General features: G+C 41.3%; 1 long non-coding RNA gene across 1 annotated transcript in view; it reads left to right on the top strand.

Moving 5' to 3' along the window:
* Positions 1-23,117, top strand: part of LOC138287448 (uncharacterized) — a 51,162-nt gene that overhangs the window by 25,590 nt on the left and 2,455 nt on the right. The window lies entirely within an intron of this gene.

Raw genomic sequence — 23,117 nt, 5'->3', positions numbered from 1 at the left:
AAAAGTGGTGGAAACAGATCTTACCCATTTCGTGATATTACTCATGCATGTCAAGGTGAGACACAAAAGAAGCAAGATACATTTTCAACACATTTATTGAAGCAATCGCAATCTGGCATATAGAAAATGAACTACGATAATTAGGCAGATGAAACGAAGCAAGGTAATCAGCATTGCAAACATGGTAAAGCAGATAAAAATCCTAATATGGTGAATGTGGACCTAGACGTTCTAGAGGTTCCTACCTAACCCTAAGTCTATGCTGACAGCATATCGGGTGTACCCTTCTGCCTAGCCTAATTTGAGGGATTCGTTCCAACCCCATACCTGGAGACAGTGTCATGAGTCGGCCTGTGGTGTAGATGGCAATCCTCTCAGGAGGCTGATAGATCAGCACCAGCCGAACTGCACGTCGCATAGCATATGTTCCAGAATAGTCGTGGCCGGAATGTCGTCTGCCCCCTCTAGGTCAGTGCACCATTTATGTAATAAACCATACTGTGTTGGAAGTACAGTCCTGATGCAATGCTGTATCTAGGTGTTAGAAGCTGCCTCCTGAATGGGCAATACAAACTAGCATATTGTGTACAGTGTTCTTAGCTTTGGGCTTTGGACTAAAAATACAGATTACATGACGTGCAAAGGCTAACTTAACAAGCAACTCGCACCATAGACTTCTATAAACCTATTATGCAAGAAGTGCGTGTAAATGACTTTTCTAAAAGCAGCTTAGCTAAAACAAATAAAACATGCAAAAAGCTAAGCTAAAACAGCGGTTACCAATGCAGGTCCAAGAGGCCCTTACGACAGCACCACACCAAAACTCTATCTTTAAACACAAATGAGAAAAGGGACTGGCTATGATCATGCAATGGAAAAGAGGAAAATGCCTGGCATATATCCACAATGGTAAACTACTCTGCAGTGCAGGGGATCTGAAAAAGTTTTGTAGCTGGATTCAGTGCCACAGGACAACATGGACCCACAATGTTGTTAATCTTTCAGAGATATTACACAGTCAGATATTTACCATTTGGTATGTGTAAGCCCAAGATCAGAGAGTTATAAGGGCTCCCAACAATCTCTTTTAAAACCCTTTTCCTCAGCATGTCTCTGATCACTAGTGTTATTCGTGCCCCGGTCCTGAGGGTGAAATTATATGGTTGTGCTCTCGGATACACAGCATTTGGTTGCGCAGTATTACAGACTGGTTCCACACCTTTAATTTGTACGATATCTTTTGTGGCCATTAACTTCTCCTTCTACAAATGGTCCACTCTGGTCTACCTCTAAGACTGCGTCAAGTACGCTGTCTTCCTTACACCTCAGGCGCGATCACTGGGAATTGTCAGAGCCAAAACTCTTGTTGTCCAACATGGGGAACTGTTGAAATGGATTCTGGTTCTGGTTCTGAAATGAAGTTGGATTTGCTATCGGCATTTGATTCACATTAAGCCTAGGGTTCCCCATATTCTCTGGGACCATTGGAGGTTGCGTAATCTGCCTCTTTGACACCTCGGACTGCAATGGCATTTGCATTGGCTGGACTTGACGCCCTACTTGCATTTGACCATCTCCATTCAATCTGTTTGTATTCTGTTTACATTCCCTCTTCCAATGTTCAATTTGGTTAAAATAATGTCAAGGGGTCGATTTCTTGAATGTTGCAACATCTATGCCAGAATTAAGATCAACCGGAACACTTCTACCTCTGCCCTGTGAAACTCCTCCTTGAGCAACCTGACCTCCAGCCTGTATACCAACAGCTTGCATTCCAATAGTGTTTTCTGCAAACAACTAGTTCTGAAACTCTATTAGAGCCAGCTTTGTTTGTGCAAACATAAATTTCTCTTTAAGTCTTTTCTGTTTGACCTCTTGTTTATCACTACAGTATTTTGCATACCTCAGAATCTCATCCAAAGATTTAATGTCAGTAAATCACATTCTTTTGTATGTGCATGTTAATCTCTGGTCTCTACTTAAGAACAAACTGCGACACAAAAAAAACATATATCTCCTTTTGTGATTTTCTTGTCCACTGTGTTGTTTAAACACCTGCAGCAATCACTCATAAAAGGCTTGCACAAACTCATTTGCCTCTTGTGTAGCTCAATTTATCTTCGACCAATCAATATCCTTGGTTGGTAACTTGCCCTTCAGAAAGGTAATCATCTCTTCATACTTTGTCATTACTACAGGAGACGGTGCACGAGTACGTGCATCGCTCAGAAGTTCAGAACTTGACCATCGTACATCTATTTTACACTCAGCCCACAAATCATCCAGCACTACAGTATCAACGAATATATTTAAATCAGTCCACAGCACTTTTGCAACTTTCACAAATCTGTCAACTTGTGTATAACACTGTGCATGATTCTTCTTCATCTTAGGAAAATTGTTTGTAAATGTTGCAAGATCGCCTCTGCTCCATGGTACGTGAACATACCCTTCACCTCGTGTCGCTCTCATTGGGAAAGTCAAAGCTTCTTTTTCATTAGGGGGACCTGGAGGTGGTTTACTATTTGCCTCAACAGCGTCTGAGTGTCTCTTTCTTTTCCTGCTTTTTGCCCATTTGTGCTCTTATTTCTCAAAATCACTCCAGTTACACATGCAGTTTACCACTTCAGTAATGTGTAATTGCATTTCTGAAGACGGCACTGTCTCAATAGCCTCATCATCTAACTGTGCCCTGAAACGTCTTTGCACTGGGACATTCTTTGAAAGATCACCCTCATATTTTCTTGAAAACTCAGTTAATCTGCCATGTGTAGCAGCTGCACACCTCATAATCTTTTTACTCAGATAGATTAATTCTTTCTCTTGATACTAGTTCACGTACCCAATATCTAAACATCCCCTAATTATTTATTCTAACTCAACCTCCAACTTCGGGGCATTCAATGGTCTCTCTTTTTCAGTTTCCTTGTTAAAAGCTGGATTTCCTTCACTCACTGTCTTTTTATTCTCTGTGATTTCCTCAAACCATGGTGGAAAAATTCCATCTTCAAATAGATTTGTCTCTCCCTGTACAATTAGTGTCATAAAGACAATCCTCCTCCCTTCTGTTAATGAATGAACAGTCAGCGGTGTCATCTAGAAAGCAATTTGTAAATTTTGCGATGCTCTTCCAACAGCTTCTTGAATCACATTATTCGGAAAAATGTCTATTGGTGCGATTGCTGTGCGAATCTCTATAGGTTCGGCAGTTTTGACTCTAGCAACCGGTGCTGGTACATTCACTATAGAAGCAGTAACACCTGGAAGTACCACTGTGGGAACAGTTTCAACTCATGCAGGCACAACATGATATAAGACTGAATTGCTTTTGGGTCTACAGGGGCGGTAGCCACTGTAACACCAGAAGTTATCTCACTACCAGTATTAGTTGCAAAGGCTACATGTGGTGGACGCACAGCCAATAATGCATCTAAAATATCATGCCCTGAATTAAAATCAACGTCTGTCTTCTTTGCAGCTACTCATCATCATTTCCCTTTTGAGGTTCTTTCTAGTCTTCTCTGTAGGTATAACTGGGTACATTCTAGTTCCCTCAACTATACATTTTCTCCACTTCTGTTGTCCTTCGTCCCCTTGAGCATCTGCATAATTTCACACTGCTCCTTTTGCCCTATTCTGGTATGTCTCTTTTTCCTTAGCGTGTGATTTCTTATGCTTCACACTGTGTAGGTCTAAGTGGTGGCTTCATCTCATATACATTTCCCCTCAAATTTTCAAAACATACCATATTGTGGAAATCTTAATGGACCCTCACTTTCACTAGTCTTGCACCATTGGTGAAGTCTATTCATCACCATGTAATATGCTGGTGTACCCTCTATTGGTGCCTCTTCACCTTCCTGTACTGGAATTCTCACAGCACCTCTCACAAATCCCATAAAAGCTTTAAAGCATTTCATGTCTTTCAAGTTATTCAGCAAAAATAGTTCACATCTTCAATGTTTCAATATAATTTACCATTTCATTTTAGTCAGTTTCTCTTCTAGTCCCTCACTCAATCACAACATGGAGCTTCACAACAACCGACCATTCTCAGCGTGACTCTTTCTGATGCAACTCCTCACTCTTTATAGTGTTTCCACCTACTTGATATTCTTCTCATACCCACAATTCTACAATTCAGAACAAAAACTAAATAACAACAATACCTTTCTGCTCTTCTAAAGAAAACAAAGGTAATTCAACAATCATAATATTAAGGTTTTAACACCCTTCACATTTTCACACAACACCTTAATTTGCAAATGAAATCTCAACCAGCAGAAAATCACTCTTATCAATATAGCTTCCACTTTGTGCAATAGCTTTCACTAACACCAAACAAGTTTAGTACATTCACAGCCATATATTAGAATGCCTATCTCAATTGTGCAATTCGCACACATTTGCACCACAAATCTTTTACCAAACAAAGAAAACCATAAATTCAACGTTTCTATCTCAGAATCTGGAACTACTTCTGAGTCTGATAATAACTTCAGCTTCTTTACAGAAACACTTAAGCATCACTAATCTGTTCAATGCACATACTCAACACACCAGCAAAACTCAACAACAGACAATTGCGATGTGTAACCCTATCAATACTCACACCTCCAATAATGCAACCACCTTTGAAACCGCACTCAAAATTCGGGCTTTGGGTTACAGGACATTGGCTTTTTGTCCAAATCAGGATAATTAATTACAGCTCCTCTTTCTCATAACGTAAACCGTCCCTCTGCTACCAACTGTTCTGCTGGAACAGGATCTCGGTTAAAATCCGGTTGATGGAAAATCAGGCCACTCATCAGGGAAATCCCAACTGCCTCTCGACTCAGGTCAGTGGATCTTTGACGTTGATGGAGGTTAATCACATTAGATCATATTAGATTTATCATTAAAATTTCTAAATTTTATGTCAGTCAATAAGAGAGTTTGGTATGAATTAAAGGGTTTTGTTCTTCAAATCATTTAGCAGTTCATCTTTATTAGAGTCACAAAATAATGATTATTTATCTCAATCATCAGATTTTAGTTAGAAATATCAATTATCAATAACTAATCAATAAATAAAAATCCAATCAGCGTGTTCCATAAATCAAGCTTAAGAAGAAAGCTTCAGCATCAAAGGTGAGCTCAATAAATGAAAAATAAATAAACGTACAGCTTCTCATTGAGAAAGGAAGAAATTCAGTAGAATCTCTGGACCAGGAAAAAAGTGAAATCTCTACATCAGCAACATGCTAATAGGAGAGTGGAAAGGACAATGGCGGTGGTGCTGACCTACTCTAAGAACATGTACTATTAAAGACACACAAAATCAATGTTCCTAAACCTGTGGTTCTTTCTTCGGTTGACCAATCAACTTTACATGCACCCATGGGAACATGTTCATTCTACATCGTCTTACTGGAATACAATAGTTTTCAGACATCAATTTTTAAGTCCTTAACTATGCTTATCATGTAAAAGTTTTTCTAGTTTCTCATAGCTCATCCTCCTGTTCCTGTCCACATCCTCGTGTGTGATGCCTTATATCAGTCTTCTAAATAACAAGTATACTCATACCTAACAATAGTCTAGAAGTAGAAACATCTGTGAAAGAAAAGAAAACATTTTGCACAACAATTATTCATTATGAAAAACAAGTTCTTTCAAAAGGTCAAGATTAAGCCTTGTACTGATTCTACAATTCTTTTAATTTAGTTAACTATAATAACTGTAATATGGCAGTATCTTAGGGCCTGATTTGGATTTCTTCGAGTGGGTTATTCTATCACAACAGTGACATATATCCAGTCCACCAAAATATAAATCCCATTATTTCCTAAGAGATTTATATTTCGGCGGCTGGGATATCAGTCACTGTTGTGACAGAGAAATCCATTTGTCTAAATCAGGCCCTTGATGTTTCAGATTTAGCACGTTTAACCAGTTCGACGCCATGAGCGTAATGGTTACGTCCATGGCTGCGCCCATGTGGCGCCATGGACGTAACCATTACGTCCATATACAGGCCCTCGGGGAAGCGCTAGCGCTCCCCTCGAGGGCCACCCCCTCAACCCCCTAGGTCAGGGCTGGAAGGGGAATCGCTTTCCCTTCCACCCCGACCCTCCCAACCCCACCAACCCCCGAGTGACGTCTGATGATGTCCGCACACAAAAGCGTGCTGACCTCATCAGAGGGCACATCCCATTGCGCTGGAAGCATGCTTCCAGCATGATTGCGGAAGATAAATGCTGAGCATTTCTCTTTTGCTTGGGAGGAGGGGACAGGCAGAGACATGAAAGGAAAGGAAAGGCCTTTCCTTTCCTTTCATGTCTCTGCAAGCATTTCTGCTGCCCGATTGCGATGCGATCGGGCAACAGAAATGGCCACTAGACACCGGGAAATTTATTTTTGGTGAAATAAACACGAGGGGAGCGGCCCCTTGAGCAAGGGCCACTCCCCAGGGGGCAAATACTTTTTAGGCCATTTCTGCCCCCCCGGAGGAAGATCGGTCTAATATAATTAGGTCGATCTGCCCACAGGGAGGGCAGAAACTACTAGACACCAGGTAATTTTTTATTTTTGGGGGAAATGAACATAGGGGGAGTGGTCTTTGGGCAAGGGCCGCTCCCCAGGGGGGGCAATTATTTTTTAGCCCATTTCTGCCCCCTGGGGCAGATTGGCCTAATATAAATAGGCCGATCTGCCCCCGGGGGGGCAGAAAACCCCTTAGACACCAGGGATCATTTTTTTGTTTTTTCTTTTATGTGTAGGGAGCGACCCCTTCGGCAAGGGGCGCTCCCTGGGGGAGGGGGGGGGGGGGGAAATTGTTTTAGGCCATTTCTGCCCCCGTGAGGGGGGGCAGAAAACACTAGACACCAGGACTGGTGTGTGTGTATGTGTGTGTTTTGTTTGGGGGGGCTGCCCCTTGGGCAAGGGTAGCTCCCCATGGGGGCACATTACTGTTGGCCATATCTGCCTATTTTTGGAAGGCCCATCTGCCCCCAAGCGGGGCAGAAAGCTCACCAGAGACCAGGGAAGATTTTTTTTCAAAATAAGAGGGTGGGGAATGGCCATACCCCCACCCCAAATAAATGGAGCCAAAGTTGTTCTGCTCACCAGTGGGCAGACAGGGTAATTACCCCCGATCCACACCACAGGGGGGCAGAAATTCTACTAAATGGGATGGAATTTAAAAAAAACAAAAAATAGTGGGGTGGTGGCTACCAACCAGTATGGGTCTGGTTATGCCCCCACCCCAACTGAAGGGGTAACAGTCTTTCAGATCTCCCCCTGCACAATAAAATATTTTATCCCACGGCAAACAAGAAGACGTTTGATTATTTTGGGTTTTGGTTTTACATTTGGGCCACAAGAGCTTGGTAACTCTCATAATCGTCCAACTTGGAATGGTAAGGGCTGCACTTTTTTGACTTTGGGACGCTGCCATGTAGAAAAATCCACAAGACCCAGACATGTCTGAAAACTAAACATCTGGTTGATTCCAGGGTGGTGTGCTTCACATGCACCCAGCACCATTTTCTTACCCACAATGCCCTGCAAACCTCCAATTTTGCTGAAAATCACACATTTTTCCCACATTTTTGTGATGGAACTTTTCGGAATCTGCAGGAATTCACAAAATTCCTACCACCCAACATTGTCCCATCTATACCGATAAAAATTCTGCTGCACTTGTCAGCCTAAAAATGTTTTTTTTCAAACTGCCCTTTTGGACCCGCTTTGGTTCCCCTTCAATTTCAACATGTTTTTGGCTCTTCTCTGTCACAGGCACTTGGCCCACCTACACAAGTGAGGTATAATTTTTACTGGGAGACTGAGGGGAACGTTGGATGGTAGGAAATTTGTCCCGTGCGGTGATCCCACACAGAAATGTGGGGAAAAATGAGATTTTTTTTAGCTAAATGTGAGGTTTGCTGAGGATTCTGGGTAGGAAAACATTTGGGGATCCACGCAAGTCACAAATCCCTAGACTTCCTCGGGTATCTAGTTTTCAGAAATGTCTGGGTTTGGTAGGTTTCCCTAGATGGCTGCTGAGCCCAGGACCAAAAACGCAGGTACCCCGCCGCCCGCAAAAACAGGAAGTTTTGTATTTGATCATTTTGATGTGTCCAGATAGTGTTTTGGGGCATTTCCTTTCGCGGGCACTAGGCCTACCCACACAAGTGAGGTACCATTTTTATCGGGAGACTTTGGGGGACGCTGGGTGGAAGGAAATTTGTGGCTTCTCTCAGATTCCAGAACTTTCTGTCACCGAAATGTGAGGAGAAAGTGTTTTTTTAGCCAAATGTTGAGGTTTGCAAAGGATTCTGGGTAACAGAACCTGGTCAGAGCCCCACAAGTCACCCCATCTTGGATTCCCCTAGGTATCTAGTTTTAAAAAATGCACAGGTTTGGTAGGTTTCCCTAGGCGCCGGCTGAGCTAGAGGCCAAAATCCGCAGGTAGGCACTTTGCAAAAAACACCTCTGTTTTCTTTGGAAAAATGTGATGTGTCCACATTGTGTTTTGGGTCATTTCCGGTCACTGGCCCTGGGCCTACCCACACAAGTGAGGTACCATTTTTATCGGGAGACTTGGGGGAATGCTCAGTGGAAGGAACTTTGTGGCTCCTCCCAGATTCCAGAACTTTCTGTCACCGAAATGAGAGGAAAAATGTTTTTTTGGCCACATTTTGAGGTTTGCAAAGGATTCTGGGTAACAGAACCTGGTGAGAGCCACACAAGTCAACCCATCTTGAATTTCCCTAGGTGTCTCATTTTCGAAAATGTGCAGGTTTGCTAGGTTTCCCTAGGTGCCAGCTGAGCTAGAGGCCAAAATCTACATCTAGGTACTTTGCAAAAAACACCTCTGTTTTCTTTGGGAAAATGTGATGTGTCCACGTTGTGTTTTGGGGCATTTCCTTCCGTGGGCACTAGGCCTACCAACACAAGTGAGGTATCATTTTTATCGGGAGACTTGGGGGAACGCTGGGTGGAAGGAAATTAGTGGCTCCGCTTAGATTCCAGAACTTTCTGTCACCGAAATGTGAGGAGAAAAGGTTTTATTTAGCCAAATTTTGGGGTTTCCAAAGGATTCTGGGTAACAGAACCTGGTCAGAGCCCCACAAGTCACCCCATCTTGGGATCCTCTAGGTGTCTAGTTATCAAAACTGCTCAGGTTTGGTAGGTTTCCCTAGGCGCCGGCTGAGCTAGCGGCCAAAATCCACAGGTAGGCACTTTGCAAAAAACTCCTCTGTTTTCTTTGAAAAAATGTGATATGTCCACATTGTGTTTTGGGGCATTTCCTGTCGCGGGCGCTGGGCCTACCCACACAAGTAAGGTATCATTTTTATCGGGAGACTTGGGGGAACGCTGGGTGGAAGGAAATTCGTGGCTCCTCTCAGATTCCAGAACTTTCTGTCACCGAAATGAGAGGAAAAAATATTTTTTTGGCCACATTTTGAGGTTTGCAAAGGATTCTGGGTGACAGAACCTGGTCAGAGCCCCACAAGTCACCCCATCTTGGATTCCCCTGGGTGCCTAGTTTTCAAAAATGTACAGGTTTGGTAGGTTTCCCTAGGTGCCAGCTGAGCTAGAGGCCAAAATCTACATCTAGGCACTTTGCAAAAAACACCTCTGTTTTCTTTGGGAAAATGTGATGTGTCCATGTTGTGTTTTGGGGTATTTCCTGTCGCGGGCACTAGGCCTACCCACACAAGTGAGGTATAATTTTTATCGGGAGACTTGGGGGAACGCTGGGTGGAAGGAAATTTGTGGCTCCTCTCAGATTCCAGAACTTTCTGTCACCGAAATGAGAGGAAAAAGTGTATTTTAGCCACATTTTGAGGTTTGCAAAGGATTCTGGGTAACAACCTAGTGAGAGCCCCACAAGTCACCCCATCTTGGATTCCCCTAGGTGTCTAGTTTTCAAAAGTGCACAGGTTTGGTAGGCTTCCCTAGGCGTCGACTGAGCTAGAGGACAAAATCCACAGGTAGGCACTTTGCAAAAAACACCTCTGTTTTCTTTGGAAAAATGTGATGTGTCCACATTGTGTTTTGGGGCATTTCCTGTCGCGGGCGCGGGGCCTACCCACACAAGTGAGGTATCATTGTTATCGGGAGACTTGGGGGAACGTTGGGTGGAAGGACATTTGTGGCTCCTCTCAGATTCCAGAACTTTCTGTCACCGAAATGAGAGGAAAAAGTGTTTTTTTAGCCACATTTTGAGGTTTGCAAAGGATTCTGGGTAACAAAACCTGGTGAGAGCCCCATAAGTCACCCCATCTTGGATTCCCTTATGTGTCTAGTTTTTAAAAATGCACAGTTTTGGTAGGTTTCCCTAGGTGCCGGCTGAGGTAGAGGCCAAAATCCACAGGTAGGCACTTTGCAAAAAACACCTGTTTTCTTTGGGAAAATGTGATGTGGCCACGTTGTATTTTGGGGCATTTCCTGTTGCAGGCGCTAGGCCTACCCACACAAGTGAGGTATCCTTTTTATCGGGAGACTTGGGGGAACGCTGGGTGGAAGGAAATTTGTGGCTCCCCTCAGATTCCAGAACTTTCTGTCACCGAAATGAGAGGAAAAAGTGTTTTTTAGCCAAATTTTGAGGTTTGCAAAGGATTCTGGGTAACAAAACCTATTGAGAGCCCCACATGTCACCCCATCTTGGATTCCTCTAGGTGTCTCATTTTCAAAAATGCGCAGGTTTGCTAGGTTTCCCTAGTTGCCGGCTGAGCTAGAGGCCAAAATCTACATCTAGACACTTTGCAAAAAACACATCAGATTTCAATGTAAAAATGTGATGTGTCCATGTTGCGTTTCCTGTCGCGAGCATCAGGCCTACTGTACTGCCATTTGATAAGTTTTGTTTTGACCAATGACTTTGTGTTTCACCACTGCGCATATTAGTTGCTCAATGTTCACCAGTAGCACATGGTATGTTTGGTTCAGTTTAGCCGCCTATGGGCTTTGACATTGCATTAGTCATTACATTCTGTATTCTGCCTATTGGCTTTGACATGGCATTAGCCATTACTTTCTGTATTCAGTTGAGCCGCCTATGGGCTTTGACATTGCATTAGCCATTACATTCTGTATTCTGCCTATTGGCTTTGACATGCTGTATCCAGTCTAGCCGCCTATTGGCTTTGACATTGCATTCCTATTGGCTTTGACATGATGTATTCAATTTAGCTGCCTATTGACTTTGACATGCTATTAGATATTCTGCCTATTGGCTTTGACATAATATTATATATATTGCATTTTGTATTCAGCTTAACTGCCTATTGGCTTGGACATGATATTCAGCTCCGCTGCCTATTGGCTTTGACATGATATTATACATTGCATTTTATATTCAGCTCAGCTGCCTATTGGCTTTGACATGATATTATACATTGCATTTTGTATTCAGCTCAGCTGCCTATGGGCTTTGACATGATATAAGACATTGCATTTTGTATTCAGCTTAGATGCTTATTGGCTTTGACATGACACTAGACATTGCATTTGATATTTAGGTTAGCTGCCTATTGCCTTTAACATGACATTGCATTTGATACTTAGGTTAGCTGCCCATTGCCTTTAACGTGGAGTTAGACATTGCAGTTGAGAATCCAAGCTGTATTTTTCCAAGCTGTGTTTTTGCACAAGATGAACCAAGATGTTTTGTTCTCACAGTAGACTAGACATGATAAGAGAGAGTACATGGGTGTTGTTCTCTCTGCTTGAGCTTGGGAACAGGAGTAGTCTTGGAGACCTGGCCAGTCTCAAAAAGGCTTGCTCAGTTTCCCAGGTCTGAGAGGAGGGGGCACACCTTTGTAACGAATGTAACAGGCTGCAGAGGGTCAGATTCGAATCTGCCGGACCTCGTGCTGGAGCTTGGCGCAGGCTGCCAGCAATCCCGTGTGGGTAGATGAATCTCTCTTTCTCGCGGCTGACAGGGGTCATCAGCTTGCAGATCTTAGAAAGATGAAGCTGTAGATAGTTCCCACACGGTGAAGTATTTGTTTTGCTTTGCATTCAATATCTTATAAATATAACCTGCTGTGTATATGTCAAACTGATATATTTTGTTTGATTAACGCGGACTTGAAAGCTACTAATTCGTCATACATAAAATATTGTGGTTGGGGAAGAATTAACAACAATAAAAGTCTTCTTTGACCTCAGAAGTGCATTTCTGTTGTGTTATGTTAGTGCTTAGAAACTAAATAAGAGGAAAGCACTACAATTGGTACCAGAAGTGGGGCCGGTCATTAAGAGGTGATTAAGAGGGTGTTGACGAGTTGGTAGATTTCTAAGTACACACTTTAAAAGTGTAATTGTTTTTTTGTTGTTTGGAGAATTACAGAAATTGTTTTCTGTTTGGAGAATCACAGTAGCACCGCAGACCATGTCTGAGAATGCATGTGTTGATAAACTGCCTGATGGTGCTACGAAAAACTGTGAATTGTTTTCTGTTTGGGGAATTACAGAAGAAAATGCATGTGTAGCTAAAATGCCTGATAATGCTTTGAGAAATAATTCCTGTTGTACATATGTAGAAAACGTGTCTTTTGGAAGTAATGATGACAGAAAGGTCTGGATACCTTTATCTGCTTACAGAGAAATGCAGGAGAAATGTAGGAAGTTGGAAGATGAAAATAGGAATTTACGTGAGCAAATTAGCCCGACTGAAAGTTATAAAAAGGCTGTTTTTGAAGAATCTTTCTTGTCCCATTCCAGTAATGAGGGGGTTAAGACAGCTCCGAGCTGCACTGAGCTTTCGTGTGAGCCAGGGTTTTTGGCAGACAAAATGCATTCCTTAACTGATAACACGGACGAGAGAGCTCGGAATGTGATTTACGAGTTACCGTTGCAAAATGCACAAGTAAAACGAAAGATTTTAGAGAAAGAGACACCGACTTTCATTAGCTTGTTTGATTTTTGGAAAAAGAATAGCCATCATTTGAGTGAAATCCTAACACTTTTGTATATGGTCACTGTGAAAAATTATATGCAGCTGCGCGCTTGTGATTTGGCAAATGAAATAATGCAGACTTTAGGTTTCTGCGCAGTGCAAGAAGGAAATACTTATGTACATGTAATTCAAGAACAAGGAAAGAAAATAGTGCCCCTAGCTAGAATCATACAATGGATCTGGTACTTGCAAGACAGGGCTAGAGTACCACAGGTAAAAGAATTACCGGTGAAATTGTGTGCACCATTTGAATTCGTGTCTACTGAAGATAAAAAGCATGTTTGTTTTACTAATGATTCACTGACTGAAATGTTGTTTTCTGGCACAGTAGAAGGAACAGCGTTGTATAATGTGTGTCAGATTTTAAAGCAAGAGCTACGTGAGATGTGTCATTTTTATGCTGATTTTTGGTTCTTTGATAATGTTTTAGCCACATGGCTTGTACCTAACTGGTTCAATTACCTTGCAGATGTTAATGAGAAAAATTCAGAGAGAGAAGTGTTCACCCAGAATTCTGCCTTAGTGGGGATGGCTAAGTGGGTGCCCCAGAAATGTGAACAGCTGAGAGAAAAAGCCACTTACAGGTGGGCAGAGATGAGAGAGATGCCCATTCCCCTAGATTTGATAAAAACTGTGCAGTACGCACAAAAGCAATCTGTCATGCAAGCAGTCACAGAGCAGTTGGGGAGAGGAAAGTTACCAGATCAGAAATGGCAAATTTATCAGGTTTTAGGGAGAGTGATTGTTGCAAATTACCAAGGAAAAATCGAAATTATGCTGATACCTAGAAAAGAATCTGATTCATTCATACAAATTGGAGACCGAATGGCCCAAATTGACAAAAATGCAGTGAATGGAGGTTTGGTAAAGAATGAGTCTGCCCCAGCCCTTCTGACAGTGCAAGAAAAGGGAAGCTGTGGCGCAGCAGATGAAAACCTCAGTGCTGATGTGTGGGCTGAAGCCCCAAGTGATCCTCCAGAACCTGCAGAAAATATAACAAAGGGCCTCAAAAACGTCCTGCTGATTATAAAACAGGGAAAGAAAGAGGAAGGGTGCAGTTTAAATGAAAAATGTTGTTTGCAAGAAAAGTCATACTTGTTTCTTTTGCAGATCCTACCACGTTTCGCCACTGTCCCTGAGTGTTCTGTGTGGTCCCCCTTCCGGTGTGTGCGTGTGGGGTCGGGGAAGGGACCGAACCCCCAACCTGAACCTGGCTGAGTAAAGTGCCAGCACCATGGATCCATTTTGCGCAAACTGCGCCTTCAGTTCAAGTTCAACTTGTTTGATTACATTCTTCCACTGGAACTAAGCTGTGTTTTTTTTTTTTTTCCCCTCTCGTATGGAACTCTGACTTTTGCTTACCTTCCAGCAAACCTTTCAGGTGGACCGTGCACCTTTACATGAGTAGAACTCATGCCACATCAAATTGCTAACAATGTTGAATTAGAGACTCATTCAGAGTACAAATTGCCCAGTCTTTTCTATGTAGATGTATCTGATGTGAAAGGTTATGAAATCAATGTGTTAATTCACTTCTATTGCTTTACAGGGATTGCTTTGATCTGATGTTTTTTTGTTTTTGTTTGAAACAAGAGATATGTGAAACAAAAATTCATTGGTCAAAGGGCGGAATGTACTGCCATTTGATAAGTTTTGTTTTGACCAATGACTTTGTGTTTCACCACTGCGCATATTAGTTGCTCAATGTTCACCAGTAGCACATGGTATGTTTGGTTCAGTTTAGCCGCCTATGGGCTTTGACATTGCATTAGTCATTACATTCTGTATTCTGCCTATTGGCTTTGACATGGCATTAGCCATTACTTTCTGTATTCAGTTGAGCCGCCTATGGGCTTTGACATTGCATTAGCCATTACATTCTGTATTCTGCCTATTGGCTTTGACATGCTGTATCCAGTCTAGCCGCCTATTGGCTTTGACATTGCATTCCTATTGGCTTTGACATGATGTATTCAATTTAGCTGCCTATTGACTTTGACATGCTATTAGATATTCTGCCTATTGGCTTTGACATAATATTATATATATTGCATTTTGTATTCAGCTTAACTGCCTATTGGCTTGGACATGATATTCAGCTCCGCTGCCTATTGGCTTTGACATGATATTATACATTGCATTTTATATTCAGCTCAGCTGCCTATTGGCTTTGACATGATATTATACATTGCATTTTGTATTCAGCTCAGCTGCCTATGGGCTTTGACATGATATAAGACATTGCATTTTGTATTCAGCTTAGATGCTTATTGGCTTTGACATGACACTAGACATTGCATTTGATATTTAGGTTAGCTGCCTATTGCCTTTAACATGACATTGCATTTGATACTTAGGTTAGCTGCCCATTGCCTTTAACGTGGAGTTAGACATTGCAGTTGAGAATCCAAGCTGTATTTTTCCAAGCTGTGTTTTTGCACAAGATGAACCAAGATGTTTTGTTCTCACAGTAGACTAGACATGATAAGAGAGAGTACATGGGTGTTGTTCTCTCTGCTTGAGCTTGGGAACAGGAGTAGTCTTGGAGACCTGGCCAGTCTCCAAAAGGCTTGCTCAGTTTCCCAGGTCTGAGAGGAGGGGGCACACCTTTGTAACGAATGTAACAGGCTGCAGAGGGTCAGATTCGAATCTGCCGGACCTCGTGCTGGAGCTTGGCGCAGGCTGCCAGCAATCCCGTGTGGGTAGATGAATCTCTCTTTCTCGCGGCTGACAGGGGTCATTAGCTTGCAGACCTTAGAAAGATGAAGCTGTAGATAGTTCCCACACGGTGAAGTATTTGTTTTGCTTTGCATTCAATATCTTATAAATATAACCTGCTGTGTATATGGCAAACTGATATATTTTGTTTGATTAACGCGGACTTGAAAGCTACTAATTCGTCATACATAAAATATTGTGGTTGGGGAAGAATTAACAACAATAAAAGTCTTCTTTGACCTCAGAAGTGCATTTCTGTTGTGTTATGTTAGTGCTTAGAAACTAAATAAGAGGAAAGCACTACACCTACCCACGCAAGTGAGGTACTATTTTTATCGGGAGACTTGGGGGAACACAAAATAGCAAAACAAGTGTTATTGCCCCTTGTCTTGGTCTTTATTTTTTCCTTCCAAATGTAAGACAGTGTGTAAAAAAGACGTGTAATTGAGAAATGCCCTGTAATTCACATGCTAGTATGGGCACCCCAGAATTCAGAGATGTGCAAATAACCACTGCTTCTCAACACCTTATCTTGTGCCCATTTTGTAAATACAAAGGTTTTTTTGATACCTATTTTTCACTCTTCATATTTCAGCAAATGAATTGCTGTATACCCGGTATAAAATGAAAACCCATTGCAAGGTGCAGCTCATTTATTGGCTCTGGGTACCTAGAGTTCTTGTTGAACCTACAAGCCATATATTTCACTGCAACCAAAAGAGTCCAGCAGACGTAACAGTATATTGCTTTAAAAAATCTGACATTGCAGGAAAAAGTTACAGAGTAAAATGTAGAGAAAAATGGCTGTTTATTTCACCTCAATTTCAATATGTTTTTTATTTCAGTTGTTATCCTCTGTAGGAAACCCTTGTAGGATCTACACAAATTACCCATTGCTGAATTCAGAATTTTGTCTACTGTTCAGAAATGTTTAGGTTTCTGGGATCCAGCATTGGATTCACACCCATTTCTGTCACTGACTGGAAGGAGGCTAAAAGCACAAACATCATACAAATGGGGTATGTCTCAGTAAGATGCCAAAATTGTGTTGAAAAATTGGGTTTTCTGATTCAAGTCTGCCTGTTCCTGAAAGCTGGGAAGCTGGTGATTTCAGCACTACAAACCCTTTGTTGATGCCATTTTCAGGGAAAAAACCACAAACCTTCTTCTGCAGCCCTTTTTTCCCATTTTTTTTTAAATAACGAAATGTTCACTGTATTTTGGCTAATTTCTTGGTCTCCTTCAGGGGAACCCACAAAGTCTGGGTACCGCTAGAATCCCTAGGATGTTGGAAAATAGGGACACAACTTTGGTGTGGGTAGCTTATGTGGATAAAAAGTTATGAGGGTCTAAGCTCGAACTGCACCAAACAGCCAAAAAAAGGCTTGCCACCTGAGGGGGGAAAAGGCCTGGCAGCGAAGGGGTTAAGTATGGTTGCCAATGATGATCTTGCATTTAACACATTTTAAGTGATGTTAGCTTTGCAAATTTCTTTTGTGTTATTTTTTCTCAACATTTTAGAAGGCACCCACACGCTCATTTAAAACACAAGCCATGTGATAATCTTTGCTCAGCACTAGCAAGTATAACAATTGCTTCAGAAGAATGGGAAGAAGAGTACATTTTAAGGAGAAGGTTAAGCTTCAAAATCACCCTTTCATCCATAACAAAAGAAAAGGAAATCTACATAATAAAGCAGAAAGTTGTCCCAATCTATGATCAGAAGTTATTGCAACCAGGAAAACCACCTTATAGGACAGAAACTTCAAATCCACAGATTGCGATGTTTCAAAAAGAGAATGCTGCAACTTGGGAAGACCAGAAGTGGATCGCGAGGAGGTGCTCTAAATGAGGAAATTATACAAGAAATAGAAAAGTTCTTAAACAGTCACTCTGCTAAAAATAGGCCTCGCTGAAAGTGTGCTCAAACTCATAAAATTGTCTAATAGAGAACCATAGTGCCTTTACTGTACAAAGTGAAACCCATTCACCAATAACTGCATAACAGAAGAAAGAGAGCAGTCATTTGGAGACACAGAGTAATGAACACCATTTTTTAAAAGGAAGACTAATGTCTAGAATAGCACTTTAGATTTGACTGCCTCCTTGAGACTGAACTCCTTCTACCAAATGTGAAGGAAACCCCTTCTTTAGTTATTTCATTATTTCAACCTCAAACAGAGTAGGATAAACTGAGAGGAAAGGGAAGGTTCCAAGGAGCCAGAGGAGAGGCAACAAGAGGAAGGACCCAAGGAGGACACACATCTAGGGACTTGTGGAGTGGAAACCATGACCTGTGTGGCCAATAAGAAATCACTACAATTATTTGTGCCTTCTCCCTCTGAACTTTCAGGAAACTTTTCACGATTGATGGGAATGATGGGAAAGAATTTCATTGGCCAATTGGTTAACAGAGTATTCACTCCCCATGCTTCTGGTTCCAGAAAGCAGGAACAGAATTTGGGGAGCAGGAAATTTGCCTTGGATGCACAAAAATCCACATAAGGGATACCGAATCTCTTGCACACATTTCAATAGATTGTCTTGGAAAGAGACATAACATGAGGCGAACAAAAGCTTTGACTCGGCCTTTCCACTTTCACATTGTCCAAGCCCTTGATGTGGACAGCTGAGATTGAGAGCAGATGATTGTTGTGAGCTCAGCCAGGGACAAATAGATACTACCAGTATTGTATGGTATTTTAACTGGAGTTTATTCCCTGGTTTCAACTCTTTACAACTCTTTTTAGTCCAACTGGCCACTTGTTATTTGATAGTTCAGGAGATAGGTGTAGATGCGGTCAGGCTCCTGTATTTATCTACTTGTTTAATTCCTTCCTTGCTGTCTGGTGCCCTTTTCTTGCTTTTCTGCTTCTGGGGTATCTTCACCACCAGCATCCTTTGGAGTAAAAGTAGGAAACATCACTTAAGTCTGAATTCTTCTCTCAGCTCTCTTTTCTGCTTCTTTTGATTTTTCCCTTTCAACCTCCCAAACGTCTCCTTTCTTGACCCCCCAAATCTAGATTATTTATTTCATCTCTCCTCAGGTAATTCTGACAATAACCTTTGCTAATATGTTCAACCTCCCCAAGTTATTCAATCAATTAATCTATCTGTGGAGGGGGATAGTTGTCAAATTTAAGAGCTTTGATTCACATTCCTAAAATCAATACAGAATTGGATGGTTCATCAGGATCGTGTTCCAAGATAATAGGTAACCACTAGTTAATGTTGGATTGTTCGAATACCTCCAACTCCAACATTTTAAAGCCTGCCTGAGAGCCTTGGAAATACAATAGGGTTTCTGCTTTATAAACTTGGCCCATCTCTGTTGTACTATGATGATACACTATATTTGTGCATCGTGATAAACCACAGAAGATTAATGAAAAGGGTTTAAACAACTCTGTTATGTCCTGTTTTTCTATGTCAAATGTGGCCCCTATTATGTTGAGGTTGCAATGGAAGAGGTCTCTTTTAAAAACTAAACTTGCTTAGCTTCTCACGGGGCAGGGCCCTCCTACACTTTCAGATGGTTCATTTGAAAGATCTGATCTCCTTACTTTTTCTGATAGCTTGATGCGGTGAGTAACCTTGTTTACTCTGTGTTGGACTTGATATATACCCATCCAGACTGCCATTAGCTTCTGCTATTGAAAGGGAAGCAAAAATAATATCCAACTTGCTACTTTCAACTCTCTCAATTTAGTTCCTTAGTTATAGCAAGTTTCCTGCCAGTTTTGTGCATGTAGTAAGGTTCCCCCCTACTCTCTAGCTTCCCAATTCTGCATCACATAAACCAACAAGGGCTTTTCCTTATTGCATGATTCTTCCTGAAATTCTTTTGTTATTTTTAGAAAACCTAGGGGGGTTTTCTTCCAAACAATAGTTTGAAAGGTGAGAAACCTAAATTGGTCTGTATATGGCATTGAATGGCAAAGAGGGTCAAAGGGAAAAGCTTGTCCCACTCTCAGCCCTCATAAGCTAACATTGTCTTCAGCAGGAGTTTTATGGTATCATTTTATATCCCCATCAGGTAATCTGTATGGGTATGGTTATTGGATATTCTCAACTAGTGGATGCCGAAATCTTTGCACATCTTCACTACAATTCTGGAGACAAAGGGTGAACTTTAATCAGTTAATATTTTTAGGGAATCTCATTTGAGAAAATATTTCTACCATAGCAGAAGCAGCATGTTTGTCTTAACAATATAGCTTCAGTGTACCGAGTAGCATAATCTACTACAACCAGTACATATTTATAGAATTTACTCTAGGTGCTCAAGGAGCCATCCAAATCTATCCCTAACCAGAAAACAGGCATCCCAATTACTGCTATCTTCTGATGCTTATATAGATTCTTGGTCTGACAAACCAGACAGTATTTGAAGAGTTTCTATATGTGCATATAGCTATCTGGTCAATAAAGATGCTCAAGAAGGCTCTGCCCTGTTTTCTCTTTCTGCAAGTGTCTTTCTAACCAGTTTACAGGTGAAAATGGGCCAGATATAAGACCTGATCCCTAAAAGGTTCCAGAATTAGTAATTGAGGATTCTGACTATGTCCACCTACATAATAAAATAGACCTTTCTATATAATAAAGCAAGGTTCTACCTGAGATCCATGTGCTTCTTCTTGTGCCTGCTCCTAATTATTCTGAAAGACTGGGTCTTCTAACTGAGCAGCTCAGCTGGGTCTCTCACATCCAAACATGAATAAACAAAACCTTCATCTCCTCCCCTAGCTTGCACTTGATAACTCTTTCTTTTGCTCACCTGGCTAAGCAACAATCTTCCTTGGTCTGTTCAGAGACATGGTATGTCTTCTCGGAAGAGACAGGCACTCCTGTCTGAAGTAGGTTTGCTTCTTCCATGTTAGAAACCAAGCTGTCCTGGGTTGTCCCTTCATCTTCTTCCACCTGAGCGGACAGTCTAACGTATCGCCTTGAGAGACATGCAGTTCCAGTACCTTCTGCAAGATCCTCCTGCAATCTCTTCTCCCAGCAGAACCAATCCCTCCAAATGCGGTGTCCTCAGTGGCGTCCTACTCTTGCTAGGGCAGATAACAGTCTTTTTTTCTCTTTTTATTCTCGCCTTTCCTCCTCCTTCCTGCATGTCTTTATTCCCCTTGTTGTATCCCTAACTAATCCATTAATAATTTACAATTCTTCTGAAATTAAAAAAAACAAAACTTTAACTTACCAAACAAACATCTACTTTCTAGCCATCACTTCACTACAAATTGAATTATGTTTTTGAAATTCTCACACTATGACATGCTTCAGACCCTCTTTTCTCCACTGTTTTGCTGCCACATTCATTGACAGCATCCAGAGCTGCCATCAGACACTCAGTATCACCCAAGACATCATCATCCAATGACATCCGAAACAAGCAGTCAACCTGAAAGTTTGTACCACCCAGAAGATGTTTCACTTTAAAATGATAAGACTGATTTCTAAAGTTTAGGACTATCAGTCTGGCCAATGTATTACTGGAACCTCTGCCAACAAGTATATGTACTATTGGCTTGTGATTAGTACACAAATCAAACTGACATCCCCAAATGTACACTTCTGCACTGCCCATTTACATGCCCATGGTTGCCTATGATACTGTAGTACCTCTCTGATTGTTTCAGCGATTTTGAAGCAAAACCAGTTGTTTGTACTTTACCATTTACACATTGACTGAAAACTGCACTTAAGCAAGTTAAACTAGCATCAACTGTGATCATATATTTGCTTCCTGCTCAGTAAGCACATAGAGCTGGTGCCTCAACAATTAGTTTTATCATTTGACAAAAAGCTTCTTCCAATTATTTTGACCACACAGACTTTACCCCTTTTCTAAGTAGAACTCTTAAGGGCTCTACAATATGGGCATTTCCTTGCACAAAGCATGCATAATAGTTGGCTAAAAAGAGGAAAGATCTCAAACTGTCTCTGTCCTTGGGGGCCTTCACCTCTTCACTAGCCTTTATAAGACAAAATGAAGGTTTTATGCCAGCAGATGAAATACAGTGGCATAAATACTCAAACTCCTAAATGCCAAATTGACATTTATTCCGTCTAATAGTCAATTGAGTCTGTTTTAATACTCCTAATACATTCATTACAATTCGATTTAATTTCTTTGTCCTTTGTAAAAATCAAGATATCATCTTGATATGCTTGTACACCCTGCACATCACCAAGGGCCATATGTACCAAAGCATTTTCCCATTGACACAGAATGAGTAAAACCCTTTGATACATCTGACCCCAAATAACTTATCCTTCAATTTTGGGAGGACACTAGCTGCGGACATTAAACCAAATGTAAGCCTGTAACATTTGTAAGTATCAAATGGTGTCACAACAAGGCAATTTGGTGATATGCAGAATGTAAATCAATTGTAGAAAAAATCTTAGCATCACCTAAATTGGCCAACAATTCTTAAATTTTAGGAATGGGATGGCAGTCAACCAATATATTTTTGTTCAATGTGCACAAGTGGGTGCACATTATCTGACCAGACATTTTCCCAACCACAACAGTGGGAGAAACCCACTGAGAAGATTCAGTTGACTCAATAATGTTTTGGGAATACATCTCTTTTAAACCTTCCTTCAAGCCCTCCTTAAAACTAAGGAGGACATTCCTCACCTCATCGACCGCAGGATGATTATAAGGTTTAAGCTTGATAGGGTGTTCAAATCCTTTAACTACACCCACTTGTTCCCTGAATACATCTCCAAAATTCTGCAAAATGTTCATAAAATCCTGAATGTTCTCATCTACACTAGCTCATCCACATCTTCTTCAACATATCCTGTGGGCAGATCTTCTATAACAACAGGATTCTTACACCGGGTATCAAGTGTAAGTCCATCTTAGCTAAGTTGTGCTACACAATAAGGTCCTTCCCTCTCACAGCCACATAAACTTTGGTAATAGTACTTCTTCCTAAACATTTCACTCTAGCTGTGAAATACCCAACCATGGCGTTAAACTTCTGTCCAAAAGGTTTAGGATTAACATCAAATGGCATAGGATTTATTTCATTATTCCAAACATCATAAAAAGTAGAATCCCTTAAAATCGTTATTGGAGACCCTGATTCTGCCATGACTTGAAGAAGTATGCCCTCAATAATTTCTTCTACTAAGGGTCACTTCACCAAAGTGGTACCCGTAATTTAATTACATTCAATTGTTAAAACGACATTGTTAAGTTTCTCCACACATATATTCTCTTTAATGTCCACACTGCTGATTTTACAGATTTGTATTACTTCTGCACACAGCCTGAAGATTACCATTATCTTTTACATGTCCTGCAACATTTTCCAATAGCTGGGCAAGCTAGATTGTTGCTGAGGAGATTTTTAGAACCACATCTGTCATACAATAAATTGGGTTTCCTTGTTAGATTTCTCCCTTCGTTTCCCTGCATGTTAAC

This window comes from Pleurodeles waltl, chromosome 1_1, assembly GCF_031143425.1.
Source record: "Pleurodeles waltl isolate 20211129_DDA chromosome 1_1, aPleWal1.hap1.20221129, whole genome shotgun sequence".
Lineage (NCBI taxonomy): Eukaryota > Metazoa > Chordata > Amphibia > Caudata > Salamandridae > Pleurodeles > Pleurodeles waltl.
The sequence above is the reverse complement of the archived record's forward strand: the minus strand, read 5'-3'. Positions and strand labels throughout refer to the sequence as shown.